Source organism: Phoenix dactylifera, chromosome 1 (genome assembly GCF_051530095.1).
Source record: "Phoenix dactylifera cultivar Ajwa chromosome 1, Ajwa_hap1_PhDact_Kaust_v1.1, whole genome shotgun sequence".
Classification (NCBI taxonomy): domain Eukaryota; kingdom Viridiplantae; phylum Streptophyta; class Magnoliopsida; order Arecales; family Arecaceae; genus Phoenix; species Phoenix dactylifera.
Window position 1 is genome coordinate 48938885 of NC_143190.1, and position 18594 is coordinate 48957478.

The following is an 18594-nucleotide window of genomic DNA, read 5'->3' on the forward strand; positions in this document are numbered from 1 at the left end:
CCAAAATTTACATGCCCAAGCCTCAAATGCCAAAGCCAAGATGAATCTTTCAAACAAGTCTTGAGACATTTAGCAAAATCAGTTTGGATGTCAAGCAAAAACATCCTATTTTTTGTCATGGGTACCTTAGCAATCACATTCTCCCTATCATCTTGAAGTAAGAGACTACGATTTTTCATATGAACCTCGTAGTTCTTCTCCAAAAGTTGTCCCAAACTCAAAATATTACTTTTCATACTTGGAATATAATAAACATTACTCATAAGTTGATGGCCACCATCTTTCATACGAATTAAAATCGTACCTTTGCCTTCAATTGGAACTTTAGAGTTATCTCCAAAAGTGACAAACCCGGTCACCGATTCGTCAATTTCCACAAATTTGCTTTTATCTCCACACATGTGATTGCTTGCGGCATTATCAAGATACCACAAATCTTTCTTGCTTCTTTCTTCTCCTTTGAAGGCTAGCAACAAAGTGGCCTCCGCTTCTTCATTTTCAACATGATGAGCCTTCTCTTCAACATTGAAAGGAGAACTCCAACACTCCCGAGCATAGTGCCCAATCTTTTGACAATTGTAACACCGAACTTTGGACTTATCATTTTGCCTTGTGTAGTTTCCTCTACCACGGCCTCTTGACAAATACCTCCTTTCTTCATTGTTGGAGTATTGATTGCCTTGTCCACCTCTTCCTCTTCCTCTTCCTCCTCTCCCTCGACCTTGTCCACCTCCACGTCCTCTTCCTTGTTGACTTTTCCCAAACTCCCTTTCTTTCTCCTTCACCGAGAGCTTAGTGGCTAGAACTTGCTCGATCGGCTCCTCCTTCTTCTTGTTGATTCTCTCTTCATGGGCTTGTAACGAACCCATAAGTTGATCAACCGTCATAGTCTCCAAATCTTTGGACTCCTCGATGGCTACGACGATGTAATCAAACTTCGAATGCAACGAACGAAGAATTTTCTCAATGACTCGGACATCCTCCAATCTTTCTCCATACCTCTTCATTTGATTTACTATGGCCAACACCCTCGAAAAGAAATCCGCAATAGACTCGGATTCTTGCATTCGTATGCCTTCAAAATCTCCTCGTAGCATTTGAAGGCGTACTTTCTTCACTTTATCAACTCCTTGGTAGGAGTTTTGTAAGATCTCCCATGCTTGCTTGGCGGTGGTCGCATTCGCCACTCTCTCGAACATGACTTCATCCAAACATTGATGGATGAGGGTGAGAGCTTGTTGGTCCTTCTTCCGCATTCTGGGTAGAGCCTCCCTTTGAGCAGGACTCATCAAAGCTTCTTCACGAGGCTCCTCATAGCCTCTATCCACGATCTCCCACACATCTTGCGATCCAAGCAAAGCCTTCATACGAATGCACCAATTCTCATAATTCTCTTTTGTAAGGCGAGGGAATTGAAATGAGAAGGTAGAATTTGCCATCTCCAGGATCAAGAAACTGTAGCTCTGATACCAGTTTGTTGGAAATATAGAAAGAGAGATTAGAGAGGAAAGATGGAGAGGAAGAATATTTCAGATTTTTTTCTATTCACTTTGGCTCTTGCCTTGCTTACAAAACTATAAGACTTACATGGTATTTATAGAACTTCTAGGTAAATGAATAAACCTAAGTACATGAACCACTTAAATGCACATAGAAAACCCAAAAGACATAAACCACTTAAATGCACATAGAAAACTCAAAAGACATGAACTACTTAAATACATATACATGAATCACCATTCTCAAGGTGACCCTTCACATATTCATGAATCCTCCAAAAGTCATTCATTAAATTAAGTTTACTTTTCAACAGGGCTGCTCGTCGCTAGCGACGCTCTCGTGGGGCTTGAGACGACCGATGACACCGACGAGGATGACGGAGAAGAAGCTCGTGCCGTGGAAGACAAGCCTTGGTATGCCGAGCTCACGGGCGAGGCTGGCCGACCACGGGTAGAGGATGTCGGATATGATGCAGTCGGGGTGGTGGTCTTTGGCAAGCTGCCTGAAGGGGGCCTCGAGCATGCAGATGGCCGCATGGAATTCAGGGGGCATGTCTGGGTTGGGCAAGGCGGTAAGGTTTTCATGGCCTTCAAGGACGCCGGATTCTGAGTAGGGGAAGGGAATGGCAAGGAGCTGGATTTGGTGGTGGCGAGAGTTGTAGGCGAGGTCTATGGTCGGTTGGATAAGGGGGACGTTTGCAGTGGTGGTGATGATGGTGGCCTTGGCTCCACGGTCAGCTAAGAGCCTAGCAAGGTCGATCATGGGAATCATGTGGCCCGGGGCAAGAAATGGCAAGAAGAAGATGTGGAGATCCATGGGAATCTAACCAGAGATTAGAGAAGAGCTTCTTTTTATTTGCAGGATTTTAATTAGGTTACAATTAGCAAGTAGGGAAGGTGGATGGAGGAACGGATGGGGAGCATGGATTATGCATTCTTCCTAAGGTTTCTGTCCTTTACGATCATTCAAAGAACAGATATGGTAGGCCGGCGTCGAGGTATCTCTCCGGCTTCCGGCAAGACGGCACATGGGGAAGTACGGACCAGCTGTAGGCCAAATCCCAGAGTGTCGTTGAAAAGCTGGGATGGAGCTTTGGCCCTCTCTTCTACCTTCACAACACTCGCTTTCTCTTCTCTAAGCAATGACGTCAGCTAGCTTGCTTGTTTTCTAGGACAGCTCGGTGGTTCCGCCATATCTTTCTGTCCTATCTAAAGTGGCACAACCATACCGCACAAATAAAAAAATAGCAGCTGCTCGACAAATGGTAAGACCAACCAAAAGATAAACATCTAAAATATACACCTTATCAATCAGATAGATTTTATCAACTAGATAAAAATAAAAAATTAAATAACTTTAAATTCAAAAAATAAAGATAAACTGGAAATCTAAATAAACTTCTAACATCCCATATAGAGAAGGCAATTTACTATGCCCCATCGGATACCCTGCTCGGCCAAATTTGGAGGCCAAACTGGAAGAATAATGCCTTCCAGTCCTTCTTCTTGTTCTCTTGACTCTTAGTAGGCTTGTTGCCGGGCGTCGGTTGGATACTCCCCAAGTTTAGTAACTCCAAACTCCACAACACTAACCCTCTATTTGGTATGAAGGATGGATTGGAGAACTAATAGATAGGGGAGGAAGAATGGATGAGGAAGAGGATGGATGGATCTTCCATCTATTCTCCCATATGTTTGGTGCTACATAGAAAGATGAATGTGAATGATTTCTTCCTCTATTTGGTATAGGAGAAATGAAAGAAAAGATAGATGAATTTTGTACTACATTTCTACTAAGCTATCATTTAATAAAAAAAAGTATAATTATTATTAATTTATAACACTTATTTATACTAAAGAAGTAGAGCAATATATAAATTTATAAATATTATAATTTATAATTATATAAAATTACACAAATATTTAATTGTTATTTGATTTAATTCAATAAATAATTTTATATATTAATTATATATGAATTAATTTATTTATATATTATATAATTAATTAATTAATTAAGATAATTTATTAATTTTATATAAATTGTTAACTAAAAAATAGTGAATATAAATAGAAAAATAGAAGTAGTGTTAACATTTTGTCAAAAAATTAATGAAAGTCAATTTTGTCAATATAGAAAGCTACTCCTTATATGCTCCATCCAACCTTGCATCCTCCAACTTTGGGAGGATGCAAATTGGAGGGTCAAGATAGATGGACGATCCCTCCTTCTCATCCATCATTCCTAATATTTTTTGAACCAAATAATGGATTGAGACCAACCATCCTTCCAACCCCATTCATCCTTTTTTTCTCATGACCCCAACCAAATACAAAGTAAGAATTTCTTGATAACCAAGGAGAACCTTCACCTGGATACTCCAACGATCAAAATTTTTTCTATCTAATATGGGAAAAGTGGGCTGGACCGAGCCATTAAATCTGCCATTAGAGCTGGACTAGCCGTCTCAATTCAAGAGAAGCAGAAATGGAAGAAGTTGATGGAGAGGAAGAAGCAGATGGTGGAGAAGATGTCGTCAGCCTCTAAAAAACCGACAGAGAAAGACCATTGTCGAAGATGTGGTAGATATTGTTGGGGATCTAGCAAATTCGATGTTCAAAGTATTGCTTGTGAGGCCGAGGGTTGGGCGGAAGCAAAGTCTTGTGTTGGAGATTCGAGCAACCGGAGGGATCACTGGACAAGCCATGGTACAAAAGGAGAAATGCCATTGCTGGCTTTAGTGGCAAAGGAAAAACATATGCTCTAGTGGTGGTGGAAGGAGAGTAGCTTTGATACCAGTTTGTTGATGGGGGCAAACTCAAAACACAGAGATAGCAAACTGCGAAGGAGGAAAAAATAAACAAAAAAGCTTTTATTAGCATTGGCCCCACGGCCCCCGCTGTATTATAAATGAGATTCAACAAACATATATATTAGTTACTTTACGAGTGAGAAGTGCGACTAAAAGATAAATGTTATGGGGGAATTGAGCCGCCATGCCCCACGTGATCGGCACGCGTATCCAGGAAAGCTACAGCTGCCCTATGATCCAGCACTCCGACCCCGAGTCGGACCTCCTCGGCTCCGCAGCCCGACCCCGGGTCGGCTGCCCTATGATCCAGCACTCCGACCCCGAGTCGGACCTCCTCGGCTCCGCAGCCCGACCCCGGGTCGGCTGCCCTATGATCCAGCACTCCGACCCCGAGTCGGACCTCCTCGGCTCCGCAGCCCGACCCCGGGTCGGCTGCCCTATGATCCAGCACTCCGACCCCGAGTCGGACCTCCTCGGCTTCGCAGCCCGACCCCGGGTCGGCTGCCCTATGATCCAGCATTCCGACCCCGAGTCGGAGATCTTTTGATAACGACAGGCTATTCTCCAGAGGCACGCCGCGGCCTCCTGCTCCACTACTCCCTGCAACGGCTGTACCCGATGCTGCCCACGATCTCCTGTATCGACCGTACAAAGCGGAGCTCCACTACGCCCTGCCATGACCGTATCCAGCGCTGCTCCACGACGCCCCGTAACGGCCATGTCAGTGGCCATTCTATCGTGCCCCACGACGACAAACCCCCCTGAGAGACCTCCCAGCCAGGTATATATGCGGCTGGGGGGAGAAGGGGGGGGTAAGCAATACCTCCCAGAGCACTCTCTCCCACTTGTGATTATCATCTCTCCTCCTCCAATCTCCTCTGACTTGACCGTCGGAGGGCCATCACCACCCTGGTGGTGGTGCAAGGCTTGTTTGCAGGTTCCTTGGCGGAAGGTGGAGCGCAACCAGCACCAACCAAGACAACTCAGGCGGAACCCCGTTCACACCGTCGTGTCAATCGTTCTCGGTTTGGACCACCAGCAACAGTTGCTCATGCGGCTCGGGTTCTTGGTTTCTACCTACCATTTGCTCATGCGGTTCCCCACAGCGGCCGGGATTGGAGAGGTCCGAGGTGACCAGCCGACCGCACGGCAGTGTTTCCTAGCAACTCTCAAAGGGAAGAAGCCCATGGAGGCCCTAAGCGTCGAGTCACTTGACGCCAGAGACGAAGTGGCCTTGCGGCACGGGGAGCCGGCCGAGGGCGTAATCGAAGTTCCCCTCGAAGAAGGCCGCCCGGACCGCACGGTCCGGGTCGGTGCCAACCTCGACTTGGAAGCTCGGCTCCGGTTAGTGGAATTCCTCCGAGCCAATGCAGATGTGTTTGCCTGGTCGGCGGCCGATGTACCTGGGATCGACCCGGAGGTCGTTTCTCACGCCCTCAACGTCGACCCGACCCACCGACCAGTAAAGCAAAAGAAGAGACACTGTGCCCCGGATCGGATCCGGGTGGTCGACCAGGAGGTAGACAAACTCTTGGAGGCAGGTTTCATAAGAGAGGTGAGCTACCCCGAGTGGCTGGCAAACGTCGTACTTGTCCGGAAGGCGAGCGGGAAGTGGAGGATGTGCGTCGACTACACCGACCTGAACAAGGCGTGCCCCAAGGATAGCTTTCCGCTTCCACGGATAGACCAACTGGTCGACGCGACTTCCGGATATCAGCTACTGTCTTTTATGGACGCCTTCTCCGGCTACAACCAAATAATGATGGCTCCACAGGACGAGGAGAAAACTGCCTTCATAACAGACCGGGGGCTGTACTGTTACAAGGTAATGCCCTTCGGTCTGAAGAACGCTGGCGCCACTTACCAGCGCCTCGTCAATAAAATCTTCAAGGAGCAGATCGGCCGGAATATGGAGGTGTACGTGGACGATATGCTGGTAAAAAGCCGCCATGCAGACCAGCACATTGCAGATCTGGAGGAGACTTTCACCACCTTGCGAAAGTTTCGCATGAAGCTAAACCCAGCGAAGTGCGCTTTTGGTGCTTCGGCCGGGAGGTTCCTCGGTTTCATTGTCAACCAGCGCGGGATCGAGGCCAACCCGGACAAGATCAAAGCCATCCAAGATATGTCCCCTCCGACCAAAGTGAAGGAGGTTCAGGAGCTCGCTGGAAGGGTCGCCGCGCTCGGACGATTTGTGGCAAAGTCGGCCGAACGCTGCCAACCATTCTTCAAGGTGTTGAAGCGCCCAAAAGACTTCCTCTGGACGGCCGAATGTCATGCGGCGTTCGACCAGCTCAAGGAGTACATGGCGTCTCCTCCCCTGCTGTCCAAGCCGCAAGAGGGGGAGATGCTCTACCTTTACCTGGCGGTCTCCCCAACCGCAGTCAGCGCAGTACTGGTTCGGGAAGAGGCAAGACTTCAGAAGCCTGTATACTACATCAGCCGAGTCCTCCGGGATGCCGAGACGCGGTACACGAAGGCTGAGAAGATCGCCTTCGCGCTGCTGACTGCGACCAGGAGGCTTCGCCCCTATTTCCAGGCTCATTCTGTCACCCTTTTGACCGATCAACCACTGCGGCAGATTCTCAGCAATCCAGAGAATGCGGGACGGCTGGTGAAGTGGGCAGTAGAACTTGGTGAGTTCGACATCCGCTACCAGCCCCGACCAGCCATCAAGGCCCAGGTGCTCGCGGACTTTCTCGCTGAGTGCACTGTGCAGGAGGCGGAACCTAAGCCGCCGGAGACACCCAGCCTCGATCTCCCGATCTGGACGCTCCACATTGACGGGTCGTCGAACCCTGAAGGTGGAGGGGCTGGGCTGGTCCTCACCAATCCCGATGGAGTGATAGCCGAGTATGCCTTGAGGTTCGGATTTCCAGTGACCAACAATGAGGCGGAGTACGAGGCCCTAGTCGCGGGACTCAAACTCGCCAAGGAGCTCGGCATCCGGCGTCTGAAAGTCTTCACCGACTCCCAGCTGGTGGTCGGGCAGGTTCGAGGGGAGTTCGAGGCGCGGAGCCCGACCATGCAGAGCTACGTCCGGAAGGTGCAAACACTCATTCCCGACCTCGGCAGTGTTGACATTCAGCAGGTCCCGAGGAGCGAAAATGCCAGGGCCGACAGGTTGTCCCGCCTAGTGGACGCAGACGCGCACAACTTGTCGAGGGCAATCTACCTGGAGACCCTGGATGCCCCGAGCATTGACGGGGCTGGAGCGGTGATGGCAATTGATCCGGAGCCGTCTTGGATGGACCCGCTCGTCGCCTACCTCGCCGAAGGAATCCTCCCTGAAGACGAAGATCAGGCCCGGCGGCTTGTAAAGAAGTCCGCCCACTACGTACTTTATGAAGGGAGGCTGTATCGGACCTCGTTTACCGCCCCCCTCTTAAAGTGCCTCCGCCCCGCGGAAGCGGCCTACGCCCTCGGCGAAGTCCACGAAGGCATCTGCGGATCGCACTTGGGGGCTAGGTCCTTGGCGCATAAGATCATGAGGCAAGGCTACTATTGGCCGACCTTGTTGGAGGACTCGAAGGACCACGTGCGGAAATGCGACGCCTGCCAGCGCCACGCCAACGTCCAGAGAGTCCCCTCTGTCCCCTTGGCGCCAATCACCGCGCCCTGGCCCTTCGCACAGTGGGGAATGGATATCCTCGGACCATTCCCCGTCGCTTCGGCCCAGCGGAATGATTGTCGCCATCGACTACTTCACCAAGTGGGTGGAGGCAGAGCCACTGGCCACCATCACGGAGGCACAAGTCCGGAAGTTCGTGAAGAAAAACATCATTGTCCGATTTGGAGTACCTCGGGTCCTCATCTCGGATAACGGTCGACAGTTTGATAACAAGCACTTCCGGGACTTCTGCGAGGAATTCGGGATCGAGCATCGGTTCACATCCGTGTCGCATCCCCAAACCAACGGCGAGGCCGAGGTCACAAATCGGACAATCCTCCAAGGTATCAAAGCGCGGATCGGCCGGACGGGGCAAGCTTGGGTCGAGGAACTCGAGAATGTCCTTTGGGCGTATCGGACCACACAACGGACTCCTACTGGAGAGACGCCTTTCAGCCTAACCTATGGCACGGAAGCCGTTGCCCCCGTGGAGCTCGGACTCCCCTCGCCTCGGGTGGCCGCGCACCGACCCGAGGCCAATTCAGAGCAACTCCGAGGGAACTTGGATCTCTTGGAAGAGGCAAGGGAAATGGCTCAGGTACGGATGGCAATGTATCAGCAGAGGGTGGCCCGATATTACAACTCCAAAGTCCGACCGAAGCTTTTCAGAATTGGAGATCTGGTGCTGAGGCGAGCTAAGGCATCTCAACCTACGGAAGGTGGGAAGCTAGCGCCAAATTGGGAAGGCCCGTATAAAGTTCGTTGGGTAAACCGACCTGGCTCCTACCAGTTGGAAGCCCTAGATGGCCGAGGAATTCCAAGGGGCTGGAATTCCGCTAACCTGCGGATGTATTACCAGTAGAACAACAAGGCCAGAAAGACAATTTAAAAAGGTGCAATACTTTTCATTTCAATAATTTCTGGTTACAGTGGCGTGCTCGTGTGATTACAAGGAATTCCCAGAGGGGAATTAGGGAGTAAAGAAAGTAAAGAAGAGGTGGGGACCCAAACCCTCAACCCAGGGCGGCTGCAGTCCCACCAGAAGTGGGTGCTTCTAACCGGAGGCGCCATCCAGCACCTCACCAAAAAGAGGAGGAGCCGCCGCAGAAGAAGCTCCCGCTGCCCCCAGGGGAACGCCGCCTCCAAAGGATATTCCCATCTTCCCCAGTGGTAGGGAAGAGAAGGGATTCAAGGGGGAAGAGTATATGGAGGCGCGGTCCCGGATTGAGCGTCCGGCGCAGAGCTCAACCGGGAGGCTGAACTTCAAGGAGGGGAGATGTGATCCCGGATGAAACGCCTAGAGCGGAGTTCCGCCGGGGAGACCCTCCTTGTTGATCCCAGATGAAACGGCTAGTTGGCTGAAGTTGTAAGGGGAGCGCCTCCCCTTTCCTTCGACAGGAGTCTCTCAGTCATATGCCAAGGAGGAGGTCCGCGATCCATGGCAACCTGCAGCTCCGGCTTGGCAAATTCCATCGTACCTGCACCTGTATTTATAGCCAAGCTGCGGCCCCCTGGTAGTTCCGATACGGGTGGCTCCAATAAATGCAGGCGCACTGAATCCGGAGCCGTTCCGGCTCCCGAGGCGTATCTCCCCGCGATTTCCTAAGCGTCATTCTCCTTAAATCGCATTCTTTGTGCAGGACGATCCGGGTGACGTATACCCCTAGGTCCACGTGTCTCCGCTCGCGCCCAGGCCGCATCCTCCTCGAAGAACCCGCGTATCGCGGCCGCTCAACTAACACTCCTCACCAGCAGCAACTGGCGATCCGATTTCCCAGGTAACGCATTAATTAGCGTTTAATACCCTTCTCGTGTTCCCCCCAGGCAACGCTTGGAGGAGAGGAGAAACACGGTCGCGGCTGGGCACAGAGAAACCCCGATGGGCGGCGAGCGACAAGTGGCCGACCAACGAGTGGAATGTCCCGAGGCTCGGCCCTCGGATGCCTGGCTAACCCGATGATCATCCCGGGAGCAGACTAGCCGGAAGCCCCGACCGGTCGCCTCGGCTTGCGCCAGCCTTGGCCGACCAACGAGCGGAATTTCCCTGAGGCTTGACAACCCTCAGATGCCTGGCTAACCCGATGATCATCCCGGGAGCAGACTAGCCGGAAGCCCCGACCGGTCGCCTCGGCTTGCGCCAGCCTTGGCCGACCAACGAGCGGAATTTCCCTGAGGCTTGACAACCCTCAGATGCCTGGCTAACCCGATGATCATCCCGGGAGCAAACTAGCCGGAAGCCCCGACCGGTCGCCTCGGCTTGCGCCAGCCTAGGCCGACCAACGAGTGGAATCTCCCGAGGCTCGGCCCTCGGATGCCTGGCTAACCCGATGATCATCCCGGGAGCAGACTAGCCGGAAGCCCCGACCGGTCGCCTCGGCTTGCGCCAGCCTTGGCCGACCAACGAGCGGAATTTCCCTGAGGCTTGACAACCCTCAGATGCCTGGCTAACCCGATGATCATCCCGGGAGCAGACTAGCCGGAAGCCCCGACCAGTCGCCTCGGCTTGCGCCAGCCTTGGCCGACCAACGAGCGGAATTTCCCTGAGGCTTGACAACCCTCAGATGCCTGGCTAACCCGATGATCATCCCGGGAGCAGACTAGCCGGAAGCCCCGACCGGTCGCCTCGGCTTGCGCCAGCCTAGGCCGACCAACGAGTGGAATCTCCCGAGGCTCGGCCCTCGGATGCCTGGCTAACCCGATGATCATCCCGGGAGCAGACTAGCCGGAAGCCCCGACCGGTCGCCTCGGCTTGCGCCAGCCTTGGCCGACCAACGAGCGGAATTTCCCTGAGGCTTGACAACCCTCAGATGCCTGGCTAACCCGATGATCATCCCGGGAGCAGACTAGCCGGAAGCCCCGACCGGTCGCTTCGGCTTGCGCCAGCCTTGGCCGACCAGCGAGCGGAAGAATTTCCTGAGGCCTAACCCTCGGATGCCTGGCTTAGCGCCGGAAGAATTTCCTGAGGCCTAACCCTCGGATGCCTGGCTTAGCGCCGGAAGAATTTCCTGAGGCCTAACCCTCGGATGCCTGGCCTAGCGCCGGAAGAATTTCCTGAGGCCTAACCCTCGGATGCCTGGCTTAGCGCCGGAAGAATTTCCCGAGGCTCGGCCCTCGGATGCCTGGCTAACCCGATGATCATCCCGGGAGCAGACTAGCCGGAAGCCCCGACCGGTCGCCTCGGCTTGCGCCAGCCTTGGCCGACCAACGAGCGGAATTTCCCTGAGGCTTGACAACCCTCAGATGCCTGACTAACCCGATGATCATCCCGGGAGCAGACTAGCCGGAAGCCCCGACCGGTCGCCTCGGCTTGCGCCAGCCTAGGCCGACCAACGAGTGGAATCTCCCGAGGCTCGGCCCTCGGATGCCTGGCTAACCCGATGATCATCCCGGGAGCAGACTAGCCGGAAGCCCCGACCGGTCGCCTCGGCTTGCGCCAGCCTTGGCCGACCAACGAGCGGAATTTCCCTGAGGCTTGACAACCCTCAGATGCCTGGCTAACCCGATGATCATCCCGGGAGCAGACTAGCCGGAAGCCCCGACCGGTCGCTTCGGCTTGCGCCAGCCTTGGCCGACCAGCGAGCGGAAGAATTTTCTGAGGCCTAACCCTCGGATGCCTGGCTTAGCGCCGGAAGAATTTCCTGAGGCCTAACCCTCGGATGCCTGGCTTAGCGCCGGAAGAATTTCCTGAGGCCTAACCCTCGGATGCCTGGCTTAGCGCCGGAAGAATTTCCTGAGGCCTAACCCTCGGATGCCTGGCCTAGCGCCGGAAGAATTTCCTGAGGCCTAACCCTCGGATGCCTGGCTTAGCGCCGAAAGAATTTCCCGAGGCTCGGCCCTCGGATGCCTGGCTAACCCGATGATCATCCCGGGAGCAGACTAGCCGGAAGCCCCGACCGGTCGCCTCGGCTTGCGCCAGCCTTGGCCGACCAACGAGCGGAATTTCCCTGAGGCTTGACAACCCTCAGATGCCTGGCTAACCCGATGATCATCCCGGGAGCAGACTAGCCGGAAGCCCCGACCGGTCGCTTCGGCTTGCGCCAGCCTTGGCCGACCAGCGAGCGGAAGAATTTCCTGAGGCCTAACCCTCGGATGCCTGGCTTAGCGCCGGAAGAATTTCCTGAGGCCTAACCCTCGGATGCCTGGCTTAGCGCCGGAAGAATTTCCTGAGGCCTAACCCTCGGATGCCTGGCCTAGCGCCGGAAGAATTTCCTGAGGCCTAACCCTCGGATGCCTGGCTTAGCGCCGGAAGAATTTCCTGAGGACTAACCCTCGGATGCCTGGCTTAGCGCCGGAAGAATTTCCTGAGGCCTAACCCTCGGATGCCTGGCCTAGCGCCGGAAGAATTTCCTGAGGCCTAACCCTCGGATGCCTGGCTTAGCGCCGGAAGAATTTCCTGAGGACTAACCCTCGGATGCCTGGCCTAGCGCCGGAAGAGTTTCCTGAGGCCTAACCCTCGGATGCCTGGCTCAGCGCCGGAAGAGTTTCCTGAGGCCTAACCCTCGGATGCCTGGCTTAGCGCCGGAAGAATTTCCTGAGGCCTAACCCTCGGATGCCTGGCTTAGCGCCGGAAGAGTTTCCTGAGGCCTAACCCTCGGATGCCTGGCCTAGCGCCGGAAGAGTTTCCTGAGGCCTAACCCTCGGATGCCTGGCTCAGCGCCGGAAGAGTTTCCTGAGGCCTAACCCTCGGATGCCTGGCTTAGCGCCGGAAGAATTTCCTGAGGCCTAACCCTCGGATGCCTGGCTTAGCGCCGGAAGAATTTCCTGAGGCCTAACCCTCGGATGCCTGGCTTAGCGCCGGAAGAGTTTCCTGAGGTTTAACCCTCGGATGCCTGGCCTAGCGCCGGAAGAACTTCGGGAATCAAAAGTCAGCAAGAAGCAACCAAGAGTTTCCTGAGGTTTAACCCTCGGATGCCTGGCCTAACCCTCGGATGCCTGGCTTAGGTCTGAAGGGGGAAAGCGGAACCCGGCCTGGAGGATGCCCTCATTGATGGCGATCTTCCCTCGAGGAGGATGAGACATCCTCTCCTCAGGCCCTGGGAGCGTGACATTGCAGGCCTCGGGAAGGTGGTACCGAGCCACAAATCCGTCTAAGTCCTCGGCGACCAGTTTTGACTTGATGCTATCTGCTCCCACTTCGCCCATCCCTAATGGCCAATCTACGGTCAGGACGGGGTCAAGAAGGAGGGAAAGGCCGGAACGACTGGGGTGCACTAGTACAAAAAAAAAAAGTATGAAGAGCTCAAAGTAGAAGAGTGGAAACTCACTTGAAGAGGAGGAAGAACGGCTCCGAGAGCGTCAAAGGAAAAGCAAGCGAACGTTTCGGCGGCAACAATGGTAGCGCAAAGGAGAAACTCGAAAATGTCCGTAAAGAAGAAGACGGACGGGGGAGGGCCCCCGATTAAATAGGCGAAAGGGCAAGTGACACCTCGATGACGCCAGAAGACGCCTGGCCGCCGAAGGGTCGCTCGCACCCCAAAGGCGAATCGACACCATTAAGGAAGGATGTCCGCCGAAATCCTCAGGTTGCCAGGTCAGCAGCAACCGCCATACGCCATAAAGAAGGCGGGAAGCTTGAAGCGCGCGCGCCTCTCCGAAGGATGGCGGCAATCTCGAAACATCACTCCCTTCACCTGTTCCCCTTCTGGTTCCAGGCTCGGAAGCGGGGGGCTACTGTTATGGGGGAATTGAGCCGCCATGCCCCACGTGATCGGCACGCGTATCCAGGAAAGCTACAGCTGCCCTATGATCCAGCACTCCGACCCCGAGTCGGACCTCCTCGGCTCCGCAGCCCGACCCCGGGTCGGCTGCCCTATGATCCAGCACTCCGACCCCGAGTCGGACCTCCTCGGCTCCGCAGCCCGACCCCGGGTCGGCTGCCCTATGATCCAGCACTCCGACCCCGAGTCGGACCTCCTCGGCTCCGCAGCCCGACCCCGGGTCGGCTGCCCTATGATCCAGCACTCCGACCCCGAGTCGGACCTCCTCGGCTTCGCAGCCCGACCCCGGGTCGGCTGCCCTATGATCCAGCATTCCGACCCCGAGTCGGAGATCTTTTGATAACGACAGGCTATTCTCCAGAGGCACGCCGCGGCCTCCTGCTCCACTACTCCCTGCAACGGCTGTACCCGATGCTGCCCACGATCTCCTGTATCGACCGTACAAAGCGGAGCTCCACTACGCCCTGCCATGACCGTATCCAGCGCTGCTCCACGACGCCCCGTAACGGCCATGTCAGTGGCCATTCTATCGTGCCCCACGACGACAAACCCCCCTGAGAGACCTCCCAGCCAGGTATATATGCGGCTGGGGGGAGAAGGGGGGGTAAGCAATACCTCCCAGAGCACTCTCTCCCACTTGTGATTATCATCTCTCCTCCTCCAATCTCCTCTGACTTGACCGTCGGAGGGCCATCACCACCCTGGTCGTGGTGCAAGGCTTGTTTGCAGGTTCCTTGGCGGAAGGTGGAGCGCAACCAGCACCAACCAAGACAACTCAGGCGGAACCCCGTTCACACCGTCGTGTCAATCGTTCTCGGTTTGGACCACCAGCAACAATAAACATCTTAAAATAGATCTCATCAATTGGATAGACTTTATCCAAGACAACGATTTTAATCTCAAAAGATCAAGATAAACTAAAAATATGAATTAACTTCAATATTAGAAACATTAGAAACATGAATGCATTTTTCTTCAAAAAGCTTTATGAACAAGTAGACGTTATTGGACTGGCACTTGGCTTGACACAATGTCCCCTGTTGTGTCTCTGAAGAGAAGGAAAATTAAACGGCAAGCTAAGCTTTCGGTTCCGCACTTCATCTTAGACCATGGTACTTTTGGACTCCACAGTAGGCGCTTGTGTGCTGGTATTCTAGGGTTTTATTTTATTTTATTTTATTTTGACTACGGTCGCCTTACATAGTCCCGGTATAGATACATCCGGGACAGAGTCCATGTGCTCTGTTTCCTACATTAGAGATGACCCAGTCTGCTGCCTTACTGGCCTTTTATCGGTATTCCAAATTCAGAAAAAAACGCACAAGAAAAGAAATAGAGCAGTCATCTTACTTATTGGCGGACCCAGGCTCTAGGCCACGGACGAGCGGACCATCTTGGAATTTGAAACATGGAAATTATTAGGATGGATGCAAATTGAATGGTTCAAGGACTTGTGGCAATGTTGCTCGGAATCATGGTGGAGGGCTAAATTTAGGTACATGGATGGTTATCTACCAAGCCTATTTCTTTGAGAACTTAATATTTGATCCCCAAGGTGCTAGCGAATAGAAAATGGGCGGCCACACATGGACCCAAGACTGTCATGATGCACGCGAGCATGAGTTTGGTTCATCGGAGACGAGGTGAGCAAGAGACTGGAGGATCTGTAAAGCAAGAATTTTCCATCACCATTGATCATTCTATGTTCGGGACGACTCCGTCAAAAAGCTAAATTGCCTAGCAAATCAGTGAGGGAAATAGCTTTCCTTATGAACATCAGTGCATCACGTATACAAAAAATCTACTTTCCTTGGTATGTCTTAAATTTTGTGATAATGGCTGAGTGTATACAAAACGATCTGGCGTAGATACTCTTTTACTAGAAGAGTGGGATATTTATGAGTAATAACATGGCATCTTAAGTTGCGGAGTCAAATCATTATCCCCATCTTTCTCGCCCCTCTTTGGGCTACGAGGACTGGTTTCATATGCTCTGCAGTTCTAGTACAATGGGTCAATCAGAAAGCTGCCTAAACGATGTTGCATCCATACTAAAAGTATGTGAATCATCTGTCGTAGCAAGCAAAAAAAAAAAAAAAATCTTCCAAATTATCTAAGATTTGGTAGGTGATTGCGTCACCCGAACGACCATTCTTTTGCCAAGGGCCATTTCACAAGTTACATGAAGTCACGAAGGTTTATACTCTTTTCTTTTCGTTCTTCATTAGCAGCAGTGAGAATATACTCAGCCACATGGAAGAGGTTGCCACGTTGGTGGGGCTCCCCCGCGGATGGAGAGGGTATGAGTAAAATTTATCTGCCCGTATCGAACATTCTCCAGCGGGAAGGAGACCCAGTAGGAGTTGCCACGCGGGTGAGGTCCTCCTCACCCCCCCCCCCCTTTTCTTTTCCAAAGCAAAAAATAAAAATAAATAAAAATAAAAAAATCCAATTTCAGCCTGCAATTAGTGGCTTCACTATAAACATCTGCCGGTGCCTCTCCGCAAGGGCTGAATTCTGAGCAACCCAAGGGGTTGCCCAGGAGCATAATGCTAAGTTCTTTCTCCTTAAACCATACTATAATGGATAAAAAGAACTTAATCGAAGGGGTTGCCCCAGGCCGTCGAGTTAGCGACTTGATAGTCCCGGGCTGGAGCAGGTGGGATGAGCCACTGGTTCATGATGTCTTTGGGACACAACTGGCCGAGATGATCCTTGCTATTCCGCTATCCACAGTGGAGGTGACGGACAAGCTGGTCTAGGCGGCCACAGGCAGGTCCAGGATACGTACCACGGACATCCAAGAGGCTACGGGAGGAGAGATTGTTAGGCAGATGGATGGTAGATGGATCTGGAGGTTGCAGGTTCATCCACGTGTTACCCTGTTTATATGGAAAGTGGCGTGGGGCTGAATACCTACAAGAGGCGTGCTAATAGGGAGGGGTGTTCGGATCACTCCGTGCTGTGCCTGGTGTCCGAATGTGGAGGAATACATCAGTCATGTGTTGCTTGGATGCGAGGGGGCAGCACAGATCTTGAACAGTGCTGACCTTCTTCAGCACCGGGCTACCTGATCTGTAGATGACCTACTACACCAGCTGAGGAGACTATACGAAGCCCGAGGATGATGGCGTGGGGGGTCCGATTAGCCTATGTAGCATACCATATATGCTTGGAAAGAAATGCCCGGATCTTCAACGACAGACGAAGTCTTCGTGGAGTGTCGTCGAGAGAGCCCGTATCCAGGTAGTTGAGATCATCAGGGCTACTACAACAAGTTCATTTGGGATGGCCAGGGATATCTAGGACCCCAGCTCGACTGCTTCAACGCCCAGATTCCTCCTTATCTCCTGAGAGCCCCCACCCCTCGGCTATCTAAAGGTGAATTTCGATGGTAGTCGTCCTGAAGATGGTGGTAGGGTCGGTGTGGGGTTTATGATCAGAGGTCATGACTCACAAATGATTGATGCGGACGGGCGGAGTACCGATAGGCTATCAGCCATATGGGCGGAGCTCAGGGCAGCATGGAAGGCATCTCCTACACGAAGCGGAAGCTGGAGGCTAAGCGCATCATCCTTGAGGGAGACTCAGCCATAGTGATCGACTAGATATGGAAGGAGAGATTGAGAGAGGGTGGGAATCCCCTACTATGCGACATTCGTTTGATGCTGAAAGACTGTAGTGCCTTCCAGATAGTGTACGTATATCAGGAGGCGAATATAACTACAAACTGGATGGCTTCTATGCTATGCAGCACTCCAGAGAGGTTTTTTGGCTACATCAAGGAGCACCTCCTCGCATTTGCATCGGATTGTAGTCCTTAATTTTGCTGGCTGCACCTATACTAGAGTAAGGTGAGCAACCGCTGTACTAAAAAAAAAAAAAAAAAAAAAAAAAAGGGGTTGTCCTGATCAGATCATATGTGATATGGTTTTTAGTTATACTATCATGCATCGCCAAAATCATGCGGTGATTGACTTGGTTGTTTTCTATTGGCCGTGCCCCGCGGCTCCCAATGGAAACCCCTCTTTATGCCTGACAGATAGGATATCACTTTCTCTTTTTTTATTTTCAAGTGGCCTCCACTAAAGTTCTGTCAAGACTTTGAGCAGATTACTCTGATTTTATCTTTTCATTTTTTTATTTCTAATTTTATTAGAGGAGAGTCATTGGACTCCACCATAGGTTAACCTCAAAATCTAACCTAACCCAAAAGTTTCAATGGGTTTGACTTTGGTTCCACGCCCCACGCATTCATGATTGGGTTGGCTGTGTCAGGGTTATGTACCAGTTTGTGGATTGGAGTGAGAGTCCCAAATCCAAAAAAATGCTCAAGAAACTTTTGCATCCAAGCATCCTCCTCCCAAAAGCCTTATTTGCCGCCAAAGGAGAAGAAACCATAGAGATGATGAGAAAACCCATTTGTATCCCACCTCCATTGTTTGGTAGAGATATAATCTCAGTTACAATCAAGAAACTCATGCGAACACGGTCAAAAGGTACTAAGTACAACATAAAAGTTTCTTCAAAAAGATAGATTTTTTTCAGCACTCCCCCAACCTCACCCTCATCTGATGATCCGGACTTCCATAAAATTAGAATCACTAATTATTGAGGGGCTTGGGAGACACAAGTACAAAGGTGATCTCCCATTACGTAAAGACCAAATATATCTCAATCTCCCTACCTATGATAAAGAAAACTGGTTCAATATAATCCCTTGCCCTCACCAAATCACTCCAATTCCTAAATTTGATCTAATGTACTCCACCATTTGTTCACATCTTCAACAATAACAGATATTCAAAACCATTTTCCTGAATCATCTTCTACAGCCTCCATAATATGCAGCCTTATTCATATTTTCCGGACTTAGGCTCTGTTTGGTCGCTAAGATGATGAAAGATAGTAATAATGCTACAGAATAAGGTGTAAATAAAGTGGCCTATGGTATG

The 18594-nt window shown here is 51.9% G+C and overlaps 1 pseudogene; it reads right to left on the reverse strand.

Annotated features, from left to right (window-relative positions):
- Positions 1-1608: 1608 nt before the first annotated feature.
- Positions 1609-3366, reverse strand: LOC149768719 (putative UDP-glucosyl transferase 73B6 pseudogene; annotated as a pseudogene).
- Positions 3367-18594: the final 15228 nt, after the last annotated feature.